At 41.5% G+C, this 23,437-nt stretch overlaps 1 protein-coding gene across 5 annotated transcripts in view; it reads right to left on the bottom strand.

Annotated features, from left to right (window-relative positions):
- Positions 1–23,437, bottom strand: part of ndp (norrin cystine knot growth factor NDP) — a 39,143-nt gene that overhangs the window by 6,794 nt on the left and 8,912 nt on the right. The window contains exon 1 of one of the 5 annotated variants that reach the window (XM_034694153.1): positions 1,274–1,377. The exons of the other annotated variants lie outside the window; for them this stretch is intronic. The gene's annotated coding sequence lies outside the window, so the exon portion shown is untranslated. Of the gene's footprint in view, positions 1–1,273; positions 1,378–23,437 lie in introns of those variants that run through there. 5 annotated transcript variants of the gene reach the window in all.

Genomic DNA, 23,437 nt, shown 5'->3' on the forward strand with positions numbered 1-23,437 from the left:
AAACAGGAAGGCATGAGTGGGAAAATGAAGTGATAAAGACAAGAAAAGAAACAATATTGTGTGTGTGGGCAGTGTGTTTTGTCTATTAGTCATTATTTCATCCAGCAGAAAGATTACAGACGTCCCTGCAGAGTCCCTGCATACAGACTCTCACACACGTCTCTGCAGACAGACTCTCACAGACGTCTCTGCAGACAGACTCTCACAGACGTCTCTGCAGACAGACTCTCACACACGTCCCTGCAGAGTCCCTGCATACAGACTCTCACAGACGTCTCTGCAGACAGACTCTCACACACGTCCCTGCAGAGTCCCTGCAGACAGACTCTCACAGACGTCTCTGCAGAGTCCCTGCAGACAGACTCTCACAGACGTCTCTGCAGAGTCCCTACAGACAGACTCTCACAGACGTCTCTGCAGACAGACTCTCACAGACGTCACTGCAGAGTCCCTGCAGACAGACTCTCACAGACGTCTCTGCAGAGTCCCTGCAGACAGACTCTCACAGACGTCTCTGCAGAGTCCCTACAGACAGACTCTCACAGACGTCTCTGCAGACAGACTCTCACAGACGTCACTGCAGAGTCCCTACAGACAGACTCTCACAGACGTCCCTGCAGACAGACTCTCACAGACGTCCCTGCAGACAGACTCTCACAGACGTCCCTGCAGAGTCCCTGCAGACAGACTCTCACACACGTCCCTGCAGACAGACTCTCACACACGTCCCTGCAGAGTCCCTGCAGACAGACTCTCACAGACGTCCCTGCAGAGTCCCTGCAGACAGTCTCTCACAGACGTCCCTGCAGAGTCCCTGCAGACAGACTCTCACAGACGTCCCTGCAGAGTCCCTGCAGACAGACTCTCACACACGTCCCTGCAGAGTCCCTGCAGACAGTCTCTCACAGACGTCCCTGCAGACAGACTCTCACAGACGTCCCTGCAGACAGACTCTCACAGACGTCTCTGCCAGTGTTCGTGATTGACTGTTTGATGTGTCTGTGTGTTTCTCCAAACCTGGCTGCCTACATTGTCTCGTTTATCCCTCGGTCGCCCCTGCACACACCCACACACACTGCTCACACACACACACGTACACACACATAAGTCCCTGTGCTTTTATTACAGAGCAGAAACTTAAGCCATGCACAAACAGCCTGCAGCCGAGCCCTCTCCTCTCTGCAGGAACGACTTTTTCATTAAAACAAATCGCTCTCCCAACAAGCCCTCTCATGAGTCTGAACCTCCTGCCAGTCCTGCTGCACACACTCACATGTTTTCATGTTGCTTTTTCTTTTTCCAGCTCCGTAGCTTTATTGTCCTCCTGATAATGAGCTGCGTGTGAGGAGGGAGCGCGGGGAGGCCGGGGCAGGTTCTCCAACAGGCAATGTGTTGTGAATTAGAGAGAGTGTGTTTAAGAGAGGAGGGAGAGAGGAGCGTAATGATCCGAGGTTACGGGTCAAGAGTTGTTTTTATTTCTAATATCTGTTCATATTTAAGCACAGAGATGACTTTATACTCGAGTGTTTAGACATGCTGTGAATGTCTCTTTGTTAAAAACTAAGCTGAAAAAGACTTTACAGAACTCTAAGGAAATATAACTGTTTTATTTCTTGCTAATTCATGAATAAATTTGTGCTCAGAGCATTTAAAAGTTTATGATCTTAATTTGTTGTTCTGCAATAAAGAGTCTCTATGAAACCAAAGAGCTAACACATGCAGCATTGCATGCTTCGTTAGAATTTAATACATCTGTTTATCCAGATACAGGCAAACTTTTCTTTCTTTCTTTCTTTCTTTTTTTTAAGAGGAAGGAAATCCCAAAAGGTGAATAATCACTTTAACAACTCTGTACTGAAATCAGCTTGTCAATTCCAGATACCCCCCTGACTAAACCCCTCCCCTGCTCTCTGTGACTCTAAATGGGATCCTAATTCACAAAATGAACATCATGCTGTGTTGAAGAAGACTTTAAACTAGAGATTGAGACCAAAAACTCATTAGGAATAAAACAGCAGAGAGGGAGAACCATTTTCAATCAGACTACTTGATACCACTTGTGGAGTCGCCCCCTGCTGGACACCTTGATTTTATCACTAGAGCCCCAAAACATAAAGGTGCTTTTCAACTGCAGGAACTTTCCCCAAGAAGTCTGTAAAGGTTCTCAGTCATCCAGGTCATGGTAATTCAAAGCTTGATCTGTAAGGCAACTGGACTTTACCTCTCCTCCGAAAGGCTTCTTCAGTTCTGACCAGACTGGGGAAGAGCTCGAAGATATGAACCTCTAACAGCCGTGGGTGTGTCCAGGTAGTCACAAAGGGTCCTAAGTAGGGTCGTTATCCTAGTTTTTGGCAGTTGTTCAGAGCTGAAGAAGCCTTTCGGGGAAGAGGTGAAACTTCTTCAAGAATTTCTACCAGGTCCAGTTGCCTTATGGATCAAGCTTTGAATTTCCCCAGGAACTTGGGACCTTATGAGGAACTATGCATGTGTTGACAGCAGGAACCAGGGGCTACTTTTAGACTAAAAGCACCTTGAGATTATCACAACAGATTTTAGAGGCTTTAAAGATATGGCAGCCGATGAATGTCTGGGGTGATTTTGCACCTCATGACTCTGCAAAAAAACAGTGGAGGTGCCCCCTGCTGGCCATTAGAGGGAATCACGGTGAGAACAAAATGGCTCATGTTAACAAACCAAAAGGCTGTTTCAACCTCAGCATGTGGTCAAACTGAATCACACTAAATTAGCATGCTTGTCTCACTTGTGCTAACTTAACTGTGCCGTTTCCACACAACCAGGTCCGGACATGATCTGGACTTTCTCTTTGACACGACTCGTTCTAAACTTCTACAAACACTCGGTTTGGTTTATGCATGCCGGAGCACCTGGAGAGAGCGTGCAGGAGGAGGAGGACTTGTTCATAAAGGTAAAGTTGATGTCATGACACAATGCATTAAGCCTTCTCTGCAGTTTCAGCAAAAGAGTGAAAGCAACACACGAGACGAGAGGGGAGCAAAACAACTGAACTGAATGACCTCATCCATCAGACCTTTGTGTTTCCATTGCAGCTCCTTCAGGTAAAGTCCAGACAATTTCAGGAGTAGGATGCATGTGTGAATGGGGCTTTTGTAACAGGTAGCACCGTGCACCTACAAGTTTGTGTACCTGTGCAGAAACAGGAGTGAATGCATGCAGAGAGACTGAAGCAGGAGCTGCAAGTTAAAGAAAAGCGAACAGAATTCTGCACTCTCTCTTTTGCATCCATCTCCATCCGTGTTCGACTCCACTCTGATTTCAACATTTAACATGAAACCTCAGAATGCAACAAGTCCACAAGAACCCTCCTCTGCAGAACCCCCCACCCTGATCCAACCCCTGATGTTTTTCTTACTGAAGGGAATCATTTAACCTTTACGTTCCTCCGGAGAGAAACAGAGGTATCATTTGACCTGTTAAAATAAATACTCCCCGAGATGTTTTGTTGGCCCGTCGAGCATGTGCTGCAGGGTTTACATAGCAGACGGCCCCGGCGTTCTCAGGGCTGCAGGTGGTCTAATGCAGCCAGCACCCATCAGCACCCCCAGTCCTGCCAGCTGTACCTAGACCAGTGTGTGAACGCTGACTGGTGCCTCAATTACTGCATCAGCATTGCGAATGCAAGCGTCCTGAGTGCAACAAACTCAAATCAGCATGAAATCAATGAACAGAAACTTTAAAGCAGGTACCAGAAAAAAACCACCCTGCAGTTCGGCCCTCATTGACCCCCTCTGCCCTCCAAACTCTTACTCATGAGTCCACATGGCAGCTTCATTAAACACCAGCAGACCCAGGGAACAACCTGCACCGCTTTAATGGAATAAAACTAATTGGCTCCAGGTTTTCTGCACATTAGTTAAGTATGTGGTGCGCAGTTTTAATTTGGAGTGTGCCCCAAGTGAGCAGAGTATGAACCAAAATAACTTAAACAACATTTTTGTAAGAGGCCCCTCCAGAAAACAAGCCAGAGAGAACAACCAGTGCTGCAAGAGAGTCTTAAAGCTGCTCTGATCTATTCTTCTGAAGTGTGTTGTGTTGTGTTGGTGTCAGGTGCAGAAGATTAAAGTAACACTTAAAGAAAAACACTCTACTTCATCCCTCTTGTCCAGCAGACAACCAGGAGACGACCCGGTGAGAGAGAGTCGGATTTTAAAGCTTAGAAGAAGAAACTTTCATTCCAGAGGAAAAACACAGCCAAAAGGAGAACCAGAAACAGAACCAGAGGCCACGGACAAGACAAGACATAAACTCCACAGGTGCAGCATGTCTGTCGGACATATGCAAACAGTTATCACCTGATTTGTGACATCAACCAAACAGCAAGTGATGAGTCAGCGTTGTTTTTACAGGTTGCTCCTAAAGACCAAGACTCAAGACCAGAATCTGTAGGAATGTTTTAAACAGATTGTCAGATGCATCTCACCCATCACCAGACCTGATTCATGTCAGCCCAATCACATCTGTTTATCTTGTAGGAGGAAGTTTAAGCACCAAGGCATTTCATAACAACAAAGATGGCCGCCGTGAATGAGAAATGTGTTATCATGGTATTAAAGGAAATGTGGGGCTGTGTGAAATAAATTTGCAGAATATACAACAGCGAGAAAAAGGATGAAAAATGGAGCCAATGCAGAAGTGCACAAACTGCAGTTCATCAAGTGTCCACTAGAGGCTGGCTCCATAAGTCAAGAAATCTCCAAAGAGCCTCATGTCAAACACTGATCTTTACATCAAACTCAAACACCTGATATTGGTTTTTCATGTCCGATACTGATATTATAAGAAGTTCATGTGGCCGATATTTGGAACTGATATGCATTTACAGTAAGAATAAAAAAAACTTAATGTCAAAATTTAGAATTTAGACTCCAAAAAAAGCAAAAAGCAAATGTTCAATAAAAGCAGCAAATTTCAACATCTTATACAGGCGTTAACAGTTAACCAGTTAAGCCTGGTTCATACTTCTGTTCCAATCAACAGCATAGCTTATGCATGTAGCCGCTGCAGACTCTGAGCCCTGTGATTGGTCCGCTCGTCAGTATTCTATTTCCTGCATTTACAGCACTTCCGGGATCCCCGTGCATCGTCTGTGTATTTCATCTCCTCCTCTCTATTCTTCATGTAATCATGTCTGTCTGATAAACAGCAACATGTATCAGCTGTAGATTAACAGAACACGCTCTGAATCTCTGTGGAAAAGTAAACAGAGATCGTAGCGGGGCCGGAAGCAGGAGACCGGCTATCAGAGAGACCACAATGCCCTCAAGAGTTCAGGAGGAGTACAAGTATCCAGAGCTCACGTCTGTGTCTGTGTAGGGGTGACACAGAAGTATAAACCAGGCTTCACTAGCCAATCAGATAGTGTTAGGGTGAGAGCAGACCCAGGGGAGAAGACACAGCGACAGAGGAGCCAAAGTAGCTCACTTTTTAATCACGTTACATTATCGGCAATTGGTCAAATAAAATACAGATACAGAAATCGGCAAAAAGATGAATATCTGCTCTGATAATCAAAAGCAGTTTGGTCTGTTTAGCTTGTTTCTTTGTTAATTTGCGTATCTGTTGAAGCTCTTTTTCTTAGCCTGTTTCTGGATTCATGGAAAGATAGGTTGAGTCGGCATTTCCATCGTAGGGCTTCATAACGCCTCTGCAGAAACCACTAACACAAGAGTGACTAGACTCTATAACTGTGAGTGTCTGCTTCAAACTCACACAAGGATCTCTTCTGATGTGGACTGGACCCAACTGCTGGATCTCTGGTGCTTTAAATGTGTGCTTTAGTTCGCTATAGAGGCTGAACATCAACTGATCCTGATTCCACAGACTCTGGCTTCAAATGTTCAAGTTGTCAGCATCTGTCCTGGGAAGGTTTTGGCTTCACTTTTGTAAAGCTAGTGGAGACATGAGGTGAATGTTTGATTTATCCACTCTTTGCATCTGCTGCACTCAGTAACAGGGTTTTGTAAAGTGGATGATTAATGAATGTTGTATCCAAACAGATGAATACGTAACTGTACGAATGGTGACAGAAGAAAAACATCCCCAGTATTTCCCATAAATCACAAACCTCTCCTTCGACGTGTGTTTCCATCGAACAGACGGCAACACCAAGGAAAACAAACAACACACAGCGACAGAGGTGATCCTCCTTTTAAACACAAGGACGAGCCAAATGTTGTCCCGCTGGTCTGCAGCCAGCTCCGTCCTCTGATGAACGATTATCTGAGCTGGCCAGACGTTCTCACAGAATAACCTCCTAATGTTCAGCAAAGAGATGATTTTCTATTGATTGTCGTCTGCTTGTTATGCAGCCGACGAAGGCAGTCGGACTCTAACCACAATCTCAAGCAAACAAGGACATTCCTCACTACAAGGTGACTACACATCTTAATTACCGTCTCTTTTGATGACTCATGCGTAGGCTTTGAAAGCCAGTATCAATACATCGCTAGGATTGGCAGCTGGCTCAGATAGCGGGGGCTTTTGGGATATTAAAAGGAGATGTTATCTGAGTGAGTGAGTTCATTACAGCTCTGTGAGTGTTTAACCAAGTGTGTGGTGCCTGGCTGCCTCTCCTCACGTCTGCACTGGAGGATGGAGGTTCAGACTGGATGAGGGCAACTGTAGTGGACCTGGATTCAGACTTTTGAAGCTCTGGATTCTGTCAGTCCCTAACCCTAAACTGAATGATGGACGAACTCAAATCATAACAGGCCATGTCTTTCCTGGAACCCGTCCCATCGTCCAATCAAACTTCTGATATCATTGCAAAAACCAATCCAAGATCGTGTTCCAGTCTTTGTTCTTTATTTGGTATCCTCTCCAAACTTCCTGCTTCTTTCCGCTTCCATGACTTTGTCCTTCATCCCTGAGACGGATCAATTATTTGTACCCGTCTGTTGTACTTCTGTTCCATCTTCAGAGGAGAAATATTGGATCAAAACTCTCCATGTCACCTTGAGGGCTTTATGATTTCATTACTAAAATGAAGAGGAAATGAGGTATGTTGGCAGCAGAGCTCCAAGAAGTACGCGTCAATCATTCTGAATTACCCACAAACTTTCAGTCCGTTTTCAGTAAACAGCTTCACTTGATGACTACCGGTAAAGGACTGCTGCCAGGCCAGGCTCCGTCCAGTTGGACTCAGACTTTCCAACTGGCGAGGCCATTCAGATTCCTGGAAGGCAAGGCCACTTTGTCCTCCTTGTCTCATTTCTCTAAATACGATCTGACATTTTAAGATATGCTTGAGTTTGAGGTATGAACTGAATTAATTCACGCTTAACAATCCCTCCACGCTCTACGTTTGGTCATCCTATACTCTCTGTCCTGATGTCTGTGACACTGATCCATGACCAGAACTTTAACAGTTGGGTGAAGAGAGATTACCATGCAGTAAAGAGGATGCCAGGGTCTGAGAAAGGGTCAAGACGTTGGTATCAGAACATGCATGCAGTAACAGCTTGTGCAGAAAGTGCAAAAGGCAATCTCAGGACTCACTGCCTCAACATTTATCTGAACTTCCATAAAGACGTCTATTTATAGAGGTTACCTGTATACAGACTGTATTCTGGCTGATACCCCAGAGGTTACATCAGCCTCCAATGAGAGCCAAAAATGTAAGTTTTCCTTCCATCAAAACTCACGCTGGCTGCTTATCGTGCAAACTTGATTATAATGCTAACAATAACTTGGACTCTGTTTCTGTATTTTCCATACAAGGTAGAAAAACAACGAAGCTGATACTCTGGATCCGACCTGTGATCCCACAAACTACTGCAGAGTTACTGATGCGCCAGTTGCTGGAGGAAGCAGTGTTCAATGGATACACACTGTTGATATTATATTCAAAACAAAAATGCACCTTTTGCCTTGAATTCTTGCACAATCATCTGTGTTTATGTCTCGTTCTGTTGGTTTAACGCCAATCTCTGAAGCCATCAGTTATCGACTGAGGATATTATAACCACTGGAAGCGACAGACATCTTTTTGAGGCTTCAGGTGACGATTAGCAACTTGAGAAGCAACAATGGGCGGTTGGAGTTGAGAGGTGGTGTCTAAGAGTGGATTGTTGGCTGCAGCTGTTTGCAGATATCTAATAATGGAGAGTAATTAAAGCTAAAGCACCGTCAGAGGACCACAAACAAGTCCCGGGATTGAATAACTGCTGTTGCATTCAGCCTCTCTTGCTCTCTACACTGACTGTTTCAATGCTTACACACCAAGTCAGCTGAAATATAATGAATATTGTTCTCAGACTACAAACATTAGATCAATCCTGCTGCTCAAAACTGTGTCATTGCCTTCAGATTCTGAATTTAAATGCAAAATAGCTTAAAAGGAATCAGTTAAACACAAACAGGGAATAATTACCTGACTAGACACGTCAGATACAAATACATAACATCCACAACCTCACCAAGATGTTCATTATCTTTTAGCTGTTTACATTTCCTAGTTGTCTTTAAAGCCTCTCAGTCATCCATGCAGTGATCTGAGTGGACGGATATGATAATAAGGCGCTGTGCTGATTGGCTGCCTGAATGTTGTCTAAGGTGGGAAGGTGCCAATCGGTGCAGACAGATGCAGAGGCGGAAAAACACCAAAACAAAACATGGCGAGTGCTCCAGGAGAACCTTCACCAGAACACTACGCTAGGATCCAGAATCTGATCCCGAACAGGAAGAGGCTAACTCTGATGTGTTGCAGCAAAGGTTACAACAGCATGTCTCTGGGTGGTACGTTAAAACTTGAGTGTTTTCCCTACTTGCATGACTTTTGTTTGTAACTTCATATGGTCAGCAGTCGGTGTCGAAGCCGTCCGAGCTGAAATGGTTACCACAAAAACAAAAAATTTGCAACAATGGCAGCCACATGTTGTTGTGGCTGCTTTCCTTGGCCAGGTGCTTGGACAGAATGAAGACATTTGTGTTGTTTTCTGCAACCAACAGAGCAATTGTTGTCTGTGGCTCTAACCTTTGACATCTTCACTCCACAAGCAAAACCACAAAAAGTGTAGGAGAATGCAGAATTGTTAGAGGTGTTTTTTGCATGCATGCTGATACAGCTCTCTCCTATCATTAGGTCACCACAGAAGCCATTTCAAATCACCTTGCAGAAGCTATGCTTTCCCAGTGAATGTGCAACAGAAACAGCAGATATCAGTATGAAAGTGCAACCACTGCTCTGTTTTAGACACCAAATCTGTTCTTGCTTCTCAAGTTGCTAGTCGGACTGTAAACAAGGGCAACACAAAGATGTCATGAGTCTGTTTAGTTCAGTTTGTTCCTTGTGGTTCATGCCTCGGTTTCTCCTGTGTTTATTCTGTGTTAGTTATTCTTTGTGTCTCTTGTGTGTTTTGTGGTCCATGTCTCTTTTTGTACTTTCTTGTGTGTCTTAGCCTTGTCTCATGCTCTCTGTTTTGTAGTTCTGATCCCTGTGTTTCCCTTTTAGTTGCTTTCTGCCTTTGTGTGTTTCCCTCCTTTTAGATTACTCTGATTAGTCTCAGCTGTGTTCTGTGTTCACACCTGTGTTGATTACTCTGTGGATTTAGTTCCTGTTTCCCCTGTCCCTACTTGGATCATTGTTCATCTTCCCTGTGTCCGTCTGTCCTGTGTCCTTTCAGATCTGGTTTATTGGATATTTTTTGTTTGTACCTTTCTATTCTTAAATCTTAATTGTCTTCACATGGGTCCTCCACCTAAGTCTTTCCCTTAACGCGACAAAAGAAAAGAAAGTCTTGGTCTTTCTAATTGCTGGTTACACTGGAAGTCTGAAAAAGCACCCAGAGGCATTATTATAACCAGGTAGTAGCTGATGTGTTCAGACATTTAGTTTTCATAAGGATACTGAAACAACTTCACCATGATGTTGATTCAAGTTAAACTACAGCAGATCTGTCTGAACATCACAACGAGTAAACTACTTTTAGGAGTTTGGATTGAACAATGATGCAACCTCAGGATGTCATGTTGATCTGAGCGCTGAGAGATTCTAGTCATGCAGGGTTTTGTAAATTTCTTGCTTGATTTGAAAAAATAAAAAAGCTCCACCTCCAAACATCTCTTTTTGGCAGTCAGCTGAGTGCGTCAATTTGCTCCGCTTTTTCTCCTAATTTGGCAGAACAACTCAAAAATCTGAAGCATTCCCTTCTCCTCTTTAAGTGATCAATGTGGAATTCCCGGTACTCAAAAACTAATTAGAGAGCGAAAGCTGGAGGCCAACAGGTGGATGAAATTATAAAAACATGTGCATTACATGAAACTACGCTCAATATTTGTGTAGACCAATCTCTACATCTGCATTTACTGCTTCATAAAATACAGATCGCATGTCGCAGAGAAAATCACATTTTGTTAAATTCAGCGCAGCCGAGAGGTAGATCGTTCAAGAAGGGGGTTCAGGATCTGCAGAGAGACTCGGTCTAGGCTCTGAGTACTCTGGAGCCAAACCACAAAACCACAAAGTAATCCCCTCCTCACATACCAGGATCCCTCTGGTCTGAAGCTTTAGGACTTTGGGAGATATGAGGCAGTGATTCAGAGCTTAAGGAGAGTAGATATTAAGATGTGTCTTACAGGCTGTGGTGGGAAAGAAGCCTCCCACAAGAACACACACATGGACTGACTGTGAGGGAGGTATGATACTGGATTACACGTTCAGTTAGTCAAAGATAAGACATGACTCTGTAGTGGAAGTCACTGCATTAAAAACAGACATGTCTCTGTAGTGGAAGTCACTGCATTAAACACAGACGTGACTCTGTGGTGGAAGTCACTGCATTAAAAACAGACATGACTCTGTAGTGGAAGTCACTGCATTAAAAACAGACATGACTCTGTAGTGGAAGTCACTGCATTAATAAAAGACATGACTCTGTAGTGGAAGTCACTGCATTAAAACAGACATGACTCTGTAGTGGAAGTCACTGCATTAAAAACAGACATGACTCTGTAGTGGAAGTCACTGCATTAAACACAGACATGACTCTGTGGTGGAAGTCACTGCATTAAAAACAGACATGACTCTGTAGTGGAAGTCACTGCATTAAAAACAGACATGACTCTGTAGTGGAAGTCACTGCATTAATAAAAGACATGACTCTGTAGTGGAAGTCACTGCATTAAAACAGACATGACTCTGTAGTGGAAGTCACTGCATTAAAAACAGACATGACTCTGTAGTGGAAGTCACTGCATTAAACACAGACATGACTCTGTAGTGGAAGTCACTGCTTTAAAAACAGACATGACTCTGTGGTGGAAGTCACTGCATTAAACACAGACATGACTCTGTAGTGGAAGCCACTGCATTAAACACAGACATGACTCTGTAGTGGAAGCCACTGCATTAAAAACAGACATGACTCTGTAGTGGAAGTCACTGCATTAAAAACAGACATGACTCTGTAGTGGAAGTCACTGCATTAAACACAGACATGACTCTGTAGTGGAAGTCACTGCATTAAAAACAGACATGACTCTGTAGTGGAAGTCACTGCATTAAAAACAGACATGACTCTGTAGTGGAAGTCACTGCATTAATAAACAGACATGACTCTGTAGTGGAAGTCACTGCATTAAACACAGACATGACTCTGTAGTGGAAGTCACTGCATTAAAAACAGACATGACTCTGTAGTGGAAGTCACTGCATTAAAAACAGACATGACTGTAGTGGAAGTCACTGCATTAAAAACAGACATGACTCTGTAGTGGAAGTCACTGCATTAAAAACAGACATGACTCTGTAGTGGAAGTCACTGCATTAAACACAGACATGACTCTGTAGTAGAAGTCAATGCATTAAACACAGACATGACTCTGTAGTGGAAGTCACTGCATTAAAAACAGACATGACTCTGTAGTGGAAGTCACTGCATTAAAAACAGACATGACTCTGTAGTGGAAGTCACTGCATTAAAAACAGACATGACTCTGTAGTGGAAGTCACTGCATTAAAAACAGACATGACTCTGTAGTGGAAGTCACTGCATTAAAAACAGACATGACTCTGTAGTGGAAGTCACTGCATTAAAAACAGACATGACTCTGTAGTGGAAGTCACTGCATTAAAAACAGACATGACTCTGTAGTGGAAGTCACTGCATTAAAAACAGACATGACTCTGTAGTAGAAGTCAATGCATTATAAACAGACATGACTCTGTAGTAGAAGTCAATGCATTAAACACAGACATGACTCTGTAGTAGAAGTCAATGCATTAAACACAGACATGACTCTGTAGTGGAAGTCACTGCATTATAAACAGACATGACTCTGTAGTGGAAGTCACTGCATTAAAAACAGACATGACTCTGTAGTGGAAGTCACTGCATTAAAAACAGACATGACTCTGTAGTGGAAGTCACTGCATTAAAAACAGACATGACTCTGTAGTGGAAGTCACTGCATTAAACACAGACATGACTCTGTAGTAGAAGTCAATGCATTAAACACAGACATGACTCTGTAGTAGAAGTCACTGCATTAAAAACAGACATGACTCTGTAGTGGAAGTCACTGCATTAAACACAGACATGACTCTGTAGTAGAAGTCACTGCATTAAAAACAGACATGACTCTGTAGTGGAAGTCACTGCATTAAAAACAGACATGACTCTGTAGTGGAAGTCACTGCATTAAAAACAGACATGACTCTGTAGTGGAAGTCACTGCATTAAAAACAGACATGACTCTGTAGTGGAAGTCACTGCATTAAAAACAGACATGACTCTGTAGTGGAAGTCACTGCATTAGAAACAGACATGACTCTGTAGTGGAAGTCACTGCATTAAAAACAGACATGACTCTGTAGTGGAAGTCACTGCTTTAAAAACAGACATGACTTTGTAGTGGAAGTCACTGCATTAAAAACAGACATGACTCTGTAGTGGAAGTCACTGCATTAAGAACAGACATGACTCTGTAGTGGAAGTCACTGCATTAAACACAGACATGACTCTGTAGTGGAAGTCACTGCATTAAAAACAGACATGACTCTGTAGTGGAAGTCACTGCTTTAAAAACAGACATGACTTTGTAGTGGAAGTCACTGCATTAAACACAGACATGACTCTGTAGTGGAAGTCACTGCATTAAAAACAGACATGACTCTGTAGTGGAAGTCACTGCTTTAAAAACAGACATGACTTTGTAGTGGAAGTCACTGCATTAAAAACAGACATGACTCTGTAGTGGAAGCCACTGCATTAAAAACAGACATGACTTTGTAGTGGAAGTCACTGCTTTAAAAACAGACATGACTTTGTAGTGGAAGTCACTGCATTAAAAACAGACATGACTCTGTAGTGGAAGTCACTGCTTTAACAACAGACATGACTTTGTAGTGGAAGTCACTGCATTAAAAACAGACATGACTCTGTAGTGGAAGCCACTGCATTAAAAACAGACATGACTCTGTAGTGGAAGTCACTGCTTTAAAAACAGACATGACTCTGTAGTGGAAGTCACTGCATTAAAAACAGACATGACTCTGTAGTGGAAGTCACTGCATTAAACACAGACATGACTCTGTAGTGGAAGTCACTGCATTAAACACAGACATGACTCTGTAGTGGAAGTCACTGCTTTAAAAACAGACATGACTCTGTAGTGGAAGTCACTGCATTAAACACAGACATGACTCTGAAGTGGAAGTCACTGCATTAAACACAGACATGACTCTGTAGTGGAAGTCACTGCATTAAACACAGAAATGACTCTGTAGTGGAAGTCACTGCATTAAACACAGACATGACTGTAGTGGAAGTCACTGCATTAAAACAGACATGACTCTGTAGTGGAAGTCACTGCATTAAACACAGACATGACTCTGTAGTGGAAGTCACTGCATTAAAAACAGACATGACTGTAATGGAAGTCACTGCATTATAAACAGACATGACTCTGTAGTGGAAGTCACTGCATTAAGAACAGACATGACTCTGTAGTGGAAGTCACTGCATTAAAAACAGACATGACTCTGTAGTGGAAGTCACTGCATTAAAAACAGACATGACTCTGTAGTGGAAGTCACTGCATTAAAAACAGACATGACTCTGTAGTGGAAGTCACTGCATTAAAAACAGACATGACTCTGTAGTGGAAGTCACTGCATTAAAAACAGACATGACTCTGTAGAGGAAGTCACTGCATTAAAAACAGACATGACTCTGTAGTGGAAGTCACTGCATTATAAACAGACATGACTCTGTAGTGGAAGTCACTGCATTAAAAACAGGCATGACTCTGTAGTGGAAGTCACTGCATTAAAAACAGACATGACTCTGTAGAGGAAGTCACTGCATTAAAAACACTAACATGACTCTGTAGTGGAAGTCACTGCATTAAAAACAGACATGACTCTGTAGTGGAAGTCACTGCATTAAAAACAGACATGACTCTTTACTGGAAGTCACTGCATTAAACACAGACGTGACTCTGTAGTGGAAGTCACTGCATTAAAAACACTAACATGACTCTGTAGTGGAAGTCACTGCATTAAAAACAGACATGACTCTGTAGTGGAAGTCACTGCATTAAACACAGACATGACTCTGTAGTGGAAGTCACTGCATTAAACACAGACATGACTTTGACACTGCATGGGCCCAAAATTACTTCCAAAAATCACTGTGTCCACAGAAGCAGGTTCAAACTGAACCATGCAAAGAGGAAACCATATATAAACCTGATCCAGAACCACAGAGACTGCTCTGGACCTGAGCTGGTCTAAGATGGACTGAGGGGAAGTTGAAAACTGTCCTGTGGTCTGATGAATCAAACTCTGACATTCATTTTGGAAATCCTGGACGCTGTGTCCTCCGCTCTAAAGAGGAGAGGGACCACCCGGCTTGTTATCAGCTCACAGTTCAAAGCCAGCGTCCCTGATGGTATGGGGATCATAAGAGTCCATGGCATGGGGAGCTTACACATCTGTGAAGGCTCCATTAATGCTGAACAATATATACAGGCTTAGGAGCAACACATGCTGACATCCAGACGATGACAAACCACATCCTGCACGTATTACAGCAGCATGGCTCTGTAGTAGAAGAGTCCAGGTTTTTAACTCAGACATACTACTTTCTCAAACACTACAAACATTGGACTAAAGTGACCTGTCTGATTAAGATTCCATAAAGCTTTAAAATCTTAATTTAAAGAGTTAAATACCTCTTAGATTTATCCTTTTGCACACTCTAACTTTTAGTATCTTTATAGTAGATTCAACCTGAAGTTTTCCTGTTTTCCTCTAAAGTAAAAGATCTGAGTGGATCCTCTACCACTGGGGATTGAAATCTCACAAAGACATTAAGTCCAAGGCGTAACCGCAAATTCTTTGACAAAACATGCAGGAGAAAACATGTTGAGGCCTCTGGAAATATGTTTTGAAAACAGCAGAAATGCACATAAATTCAATCTGATACCCAATTTCTACGTCTCAGTAAGCAGCCACAAAAATCTGAGAGATATGCATCTTCTTAAGCCATCAATGAACGCTCACAGACAAAGAAGAGTCGGGTTAAAGAGCATGAATAGCTGCACCAAGTTTGAGGGAAGTGTATAAAAATGCAAGATGTTAAATTTGCATTAAACTGATTTCTTATATGTTTTATTAATTTACTTTATGTGACTCTATAAAACACAGTGAAAGGCTGCTGAGGATTTAGAGTTCAGTGTCTTTAAATAATCCTCTTTTTAATGTCCTGAAGTGGATCAACAGATCTGCAAACTAAATCCTAAGAAAAATATTTAAAATTATGAAAATAATTGAAAGTAGCAGACTTAAAGGTTCCCTCCGGAGTAATAAAACTTCAAACTCAGTCCAGCCATTAATAAAATCTCTGTATCACACTATTAAGATCATAAATGACAGAAACAAGAAGTGCACTCTAACATGAAAAGTCTGGAAAGAAGAGAAACATCTGAACAGATGAAAATAAGCTCGGTGATTTGAGACGTTTCATCCTGAGAGGAAAAACTAAAATAAATAAGGTGCAAGAACAGAGTCATAAAAATAACTTTGGGATAAAGTGAAGAAGAGAAACAATGAGATGGAAGTCTGGTATGAAAGTGACACCATGAATGCTCCTCACTGATTCAGCCATATGGTGCACAGAGAACTCTTTCTCAGGCTACAAATCCACTTCAGTTCTGAGCAGCGGGACGCGTTTATTAATATCAGCTCAGCGCCCCTTACCTCTGGGCTTTTGTTCTCACACACACACACACACACACACACACACACACACACACACACACACACACACACACACACGCATGCACAATTCACGAGGACTAAATGACAAAACCTTGAAGATATCACAGAGACAGTTTCAGTTCTTTAAATAAGCAGTATCACAGACGTCTGCTCCTCAACATCACAGCTAGTAAATTTTCATCTATTGACTTCTAGTTAAATAAATAAAAAGACATAATTAAACTTACAATTTTGCAATATGATAAAAGCAGATCGGTATGTCAAAAATGTAATTTGTATGTAATTCTTTAAAATGATGCCTATTATTGATATCAGTGATTCAGTTATATTACAAGATATTAATTATATATTTATTAACCCTTTAGATAAACTTCTACAACTTAAATCTATCTACAGTTATTGTTCTGACATCAAGTGAACAATATAAATAATTTAGTTATAAAATATTAACTCTGACTTCAAATCAAAATATTGAAACACCATCTTAAAATCTTAAATAAATGTGTTTTAAAAATCAAGACTTTCCTTCCAGGTATCTGCAAGAAGCTGTAAATATTTGGTTTCCATAACTGACTAGATAATAATATTTTATTCACATGTGGTTCATTTCTTCTAAAGTGGTAAAGGTTTCATTTTTGAAAGTGAAATGTTGATTGTATTTAACTTTCACAACATACATACATGTGATTCAGTCTTCATATCTGAAATATGATGCTACATTTTTACTCTCTAATTTCTTGTAAAAATTTCATGTAGACAAAATTAAGCATATTTAATTTCAAACTAAACTATAATTTATTTCAACATAGGATGATTGAACTATAGATATCTGGAATTTTTGTTCTTACAACTAAAAAAGAAACGACTGATCCTTAATTGAATCAGCTAAATGTAAGTTACACATGTAAAAACACATTTTAACACTCTTAAACTGCTCTATAGATCTTTTAAATTAACAATTTTAGGAGTAAAAATGTTCATTTTACATTTTTAAATGCAATCTATGCATCTATGTGCAAGTAGAAAGTGTATATAGAGTATCTATTTATCACATTTTATTTTATTTTATTTTATACTACTCTTATTTTATACCTTTCATTATTCTATCTTAATTTTGTAAGTAAATTGTCGTCCTCCTGATTGGTAGAACTTCACAACAATGCTGAATTATTCCAAGACAGCAGAGAGGAGTCTGGCACATTTTACCTCTGCCTGTTGACACTGTGGCAAAACTGTTTGGTTACTCATTCTAAATCTGGAAATGCATTATTTTTAATATTGCTTTAAGTTCATTTGGAGAGCACAAACTTTAGATCTGTTGTTGATGCATGATCAGACAGCAGCAGAGAGAACAACAGAGGAGGATAACTGTGCAGAAACAATGAGGGAGGCTAGACTAAAGGAGCAGAATGAAGGAGACGTCGACCAAATTGAAGAAAACAGATGCTAAGGTTTTTCTCATCCTTTCCGGTCTTGCTCTATCTATTGGGGTTCCAATCAGCTGCAACAACAACCCCGATCCCTTCACATTGTCTCTCTGATTTTAAGTCATCTCTACAGTGTTGTTATGTTATGTTATGTCATGTTACAATGTCATTTAGCCTTTTTACTCCTAAAAATGTTCATTTTACATTTTTAAATGCATTCTATGCATCTATGTGCAAGTAGAAAGTGTATATAGTGTATCTATTTATCATATTTTATTTTATTTTATTTTATTTTATACTACTCTTATTTTATACCTTTCATTATTCTATTTTAATTTTGTAAGTAAATTGTCGTCCTCCTGATTGGTCGAACTTCACAACAATGCTGAATTATTCCAAGACAGCAGAGAGGAGTCTGGCACATTTTACCTCTGCCTGTTGACACTGTGGCAAAACTGTTTGGTTACTCATTCTAAATCTGGAAATGCATTATTTTTAATATTGCTTTTGGTTGATTTGGAGAGCACAAACTTTAGATTTGTGGTTGATGCATGATCAGACAGCAGCAGAGAAAAGAAGAGAGGAGGATAACTGTGCAGAAACAATGAGGGAGGCTAGACTGAAGGAGCTGAAAGAAGGAGACGTCGACCGAATTGAAGAAAACAGATGCAAAGGTTTTTCTCATCCTTTCTGGTCTTGCTCTATCTATTGGGGTTCCAATCAGCTGCAACAACAACCCCGATCACTTCACATCATCTCTCACATGATCTCCAGTCATCTCTACAGTGTAAATGTTAAAAAGGCTTGTTGTATTCAGGGCTCATGGTGTGTGATGGTGAAGAGGGGCCAGATCTTCAGAGGGACCCTCTGTTCTATCACCCGGGCCGAGCGGTCAGCAGCTGAGTACACAGTTGTTGTTCGGGGAACGAGTTTGTCTGCGTGAAAACGGTGTGTTAAAGAGCCGCCGCCGCCGCCGCCATGAGCTGAGAACAGGTGCATCAAAGAGCCGAGGAGGGGGAGGGGATGACAGGTAGAGTGAGGGAATGTTCTCAGCCATAACGCCCCCCTCACTGCCTCGCTCCAACTACATCATCATAACTACACCCTCCTCCTCCTCTTCCTCCTCCTCCTCCCCCTCCATTGTTTCACCAGCTTTTAATAAACTAAAGGGCAGATTCCTGACTGCAGAGAGAGAGAGAGAGAGAGAGGGAGAGAGGGAGAGAGGGGGGACGGACCCACAGACCTGTCCTCCACACACACACATCCACAGATTGGCATGCAGAGTGCCAAGCTCTTCCACTGTCTACTGACGCCAGCTCCTGAAACACACACACACACACACTTCTCACACACACAGTTACCCTCCCCACGCGCCAACCTCCTAAAAGCTAAGCCCCTCACTAAATATATCCCCCCCCTGTAAAGATAAGACAAACAGAGTGGATTTGAGAGCAGTGTTGGTCCAATCACAGGCAGCAGTGTGAGCCGGAGCTAAGCTCGTGTTAGCTTTACAGTTTGAGCTTCACAGAAACAATGGAGACAGAAAGGGAAGTCACAGAGGACATAAACGTATAAATACTCTCATTCTTTATGTTCCTCACACTAAGGGGGGCTGATCTGATGTTTGCTTTGAAAGAGGAGAGCTGAATCCTGCAGGGTCAAGAAACAAGCACCCCGAATCCTGAATCCATGCTCATGGAAAAGACAGACATGTTAGGAGCTGCAGGCGAAAACCAGAGCATGAAACCGAATCAATTCTGCATCCCCGAGACGAGTCGTAGGCGTGTTTGTTTTATCACACCGGACCAGGTTTTTCCGGGCAGCACATATCTGTCACATGTTGGTCTGGCGGGGCGGCGTTCAGGATCTCCTCGATGGCCCTGCAGTTTTCGTGCGGAGCATCCATTTGTCAGAAGCACATTCCTGCGGCGGTGAGACATTGTGAACTGCCTATCTGAGCTTCAACACTGTCCAAATAAATACACTCACAATGGGCCCCTGTGTGAGTGTGTGCGTGTGTGTGTGTGTGTGTGTGTGTGTGTGTGTGTGTGTGTGTGAGCGTGTGTGCGTGTGTGCGTGTGTGTGTGTGTGAATATGAAACACAAAACCAACCGCGCGCCGCTCTGCCAGAGCATTGCTGTCTATCTGCACCTGGCTGAATGTGCGATCTTTCAAACACACCTCCCACTCCTCCGCCTCAGAAATGTTTAAATGTGATTTTTTTTTTGGTTGGTGCAGAGACAAAAACACAGACGATATGTTCACCAACGAACTGCTTCTCGTCTGGTGTCACCTGACGCTGAGAGAGACGTCTCCATGGCTTCCTCTCTTTGTCATCATGTCAGACACTCTGTCGCTCTCACCTCCTAAGCAGCAGGAGTGGCAGAAGCTCACTCGCTCTTTGTCTGAGTGGATGAGAGGATATTTGTATTTTAAGTGTAAGACACTAGAAGGCTTCATCAGGGGTACAGGTTGCAGACGCTCCAGTCCTCGTCACAGCGGTCTCTGGTTTGAGTCCTGACCTCGGCCTTTTGCTGAATGACCTCCTCTGCTCTCTAACCCTCACATTTCATGTCTCTGTTTAGCTTTCCTATCTATTAAAAAAAGAATTGCAAAAGCCTAAAAAATTAACCTAAATAAGCCACCATGATGTCATCTTCCTTCTTATTGCTGTTTAATATTCTTTGAAACAGGAAGTGACCATATTTGGACATGACAGAATAGGAAAGGGTTAGCAAACTCAAAGTTATCAAATGTAGAGTAGTCAGGATTTAATTTAGGAAATCTAAAAATGTTGAAATTTTAAGTGAATTTATCCCCAACTAATTTTGTATTTTAAGGGTTTTATTTGAAATTGCTTCTATTTTATCAACTCTTATTTATTTTCGATTTGGGAAAATTTAAGATATTTGTATTTTTAGTTCTTACAATTAAAAAAGAAAAGACTGATCATGATTTAAATATTATGTTAAGCAGTTACATGTAAGTTCAACATACCAAAACTGCTTTATAGAACATTTTTATGAATTAAAAAACAACACTTTTACATTTTCAAACGTAATTCATGCTCGTAAAAACGTATTAATACCTAGCTGTGTTAAATGCTTGATTCTGATTGGTCAATACCAAAAAAGAATGATTAATTATTTCTATAAAGCAAAGTGATGCCACGTCAAATCAAATAAAATCAGTCCGCCTAAAGGAGTCTGGCACATTTCACTTCTGCCTGTTGACACTGTGGTAAAAATGTTTCATTAAGCATCTAAATTGGGAAAAATTTCAATTTTAATATTACTGATTTATGCGTAGAGCACACAATTTAAGTTTGTTAATGCATGACCTGTCACCAGCAGAGAAAAGAAGAAGAGAGGCTAAAACACACGAGGAGCTGAGTAAAAGAGACGTTGATTAAATTAAAGAAAACAGACATAAAGCAAAATCAAAACAGAGCTCAGTGTGAGTAAACTGTCCAGAGCTAATCATTTTCAAGATCTGTCTGTCACATAATCTTTCTGTGGTGGTAGCTCACTGGCATTGTTAATTGTAAGACCAAAGAAGCTAAAAGCTTTGTTGTTCTTTTGTATTTATAGCTGATGTTATTGTTATTATATTTTTATTTTTATTTGTAGGTCTTATTCTTATGCCTTGTACAAAGAGAGCACAGTTAAGTCAAATTCCTTGTGTGTTCAAAGATACCCGGCCAATAAAGCTGATTCTGATTCTGATTCTAAAAGAACGTGGTAAACTGAGCAAACCCCAAATGAACGACACAAACCAAAAAACGTCACAACCTTCAACCACCGTCTGCAGGGAAATGTCAAATATGTTACAGCCTCTCTGACACAAAGAAACCAGCGCTCGTAAGTGGAGACCAAACGTATAAAAAGAGGCACCACAGAGGATGTAAAGATTCAACCCCAAACTTTATTAACAGAGGAGACCCTGAAATATTTTAATATCAAGGAAACAAAGGAGACCGGAGATGACTGGTAGTCTAGTTTTTGTTCCCTTTGCTTCTGTTTTCTTGACCTTTGGATATTTTGGGGCCTTTTCCTTTAATAAAGCTTGAGGTCTGAATCTCTTTACCCTGTGTGGTGCCCCTTTTTATTTGTTGTGGTCTCCACTTTTCAAGCCTTAGTCTTTGTGTCTAAGGAGGCCATAACATGGGCCGACACAAACCAATCAATGCATGACAAAGAATGAGCGCACTACAAGCCAGGTATGATGTTGATACTGATGATATACTGATCTCCAAAAGGCTCCAGCGCCACAAACACGGCCCAGAGGTTTCTGCAAACGTGTTTATTCCTGCTGTAAGCCTGGACATTTTAACACGGGGCTCAATGGGGACTGACTCTCTTTTAGAGACAGCCTCAAGTGGACACTTCAGGAACTGCACTTTTTGGGACCAAAGTTCTGGCTTCGTTTCTCATCCCTAGAGGTAACTGCTTGGTTTATAAACCGTGCAAAGAACAGAAGTACTAAATGAACTTGTTTCATGCAGTAAAAGATAGAATCCACATTCTTAAATGTTAAATGAGTAAAAGTGTCCCTCTGGAGGATGGTTCTAAAGCCCGTTTGTGCGCTAAGCTAACTAAAGCTCACCTCATATTTTGAGACTAACACACCGAAATCATTCTAACTTCAAATCACAGAACAGTAAAGTGTAAATAATGAACATCACTTTGCTTTAGTGTGTAAATCAGTGTGATGGTAAATGTGTCTCTCTGCTCTGAATCTGCTGCTTATCGTCGGCCATGTTGGCTGCTTCACTTTCATCTATATGGCTCCCTGTCGCTCACAGACATCACGAGCAATAGACAACTCTTCTCCACGCTTTAGTTTCTCTCTCTTTATGTTTGTTTTATTTAGTTTCTTCCATGTTAAGTCAGTTATGTGTGATGTTACACAAATAATAATGCTTTGCACTTAATTGTCCGTCTGTTCAGGTTTAAAATCAGCTTTGATGTTGTGCAGGCAGCAGACACTGAATGACGCAGAATCAAATTTAGCAATAACTCCCTTTAAACTCTTTAAAGCTGGACCAGTGAGCCTTCTTTTAAAATGTAAGGGGTTACTTTATGGTAAAACCATAGTCTGTGTTTGAATATTTGGTATTCATTCTGTTCTTTGTATTCTTTACGATTTTAAATAACCTCCCTATCAGGCTGTGCAACCATTTCTTTAGCTCTTTGCAATATAACTGCAGAATTCATCTTATATAAGTCATCGTAATGCTGCACCGTAGCTGTTTTCACACATGCATTAAACTTCTGACAGATTCAGGGACATTTTCAGGGCGAGCTGCACAAGTGATCATGAATAGTTGCATTTTTAAGTCAGATAAATCAGGTAAAAGTCAGGAGCATTCACTGCAAGCCGGTGGGTAGTGTGATGGTGTTTATAGCATTAAATATTATGTCAAGTATTATGTTTCTGTGTTTCTTTGCTAAGGAGAATAAAGATCTATCTATCCAGAGCGACCGGGGAGATTTTCATGCACGTAACAAATCAGCTTTGTACTTTTTCTGCTCCTTGCACATTCTTTTTCACTCATCGGTTGATACTGTGAATACATTAAATTACTTGCACTTCCAGCTTTGATATAAAGTTAAAACTGTCATCACAGTGTTGGACCCTGACACACCATATCTGTTTCTTGCAAACATTACAGGGCGACCACCACAGCGTCCTTTTTACAACACGTCTGACTTCCTGAGACATTTCAGGAGCAGGCTGTCCTGAAACT

The sequence above is a fragment of the Notolabrus celidotus genome, chromosome 10 (assembly GCF_009762535.1).
Source record: "Notolabrus celidotus isolate fNotCel1 chromosome 10, fNotCel1.pri, whole genome shotgun sequence".
Classification (NCBI taxonomy): domain Eukaryota; kingdom Metazoa; phylum Chordata; class Actinopteri; order Labriformes; family Labridae; genus Notolabrus; species Notolabrus celidotus.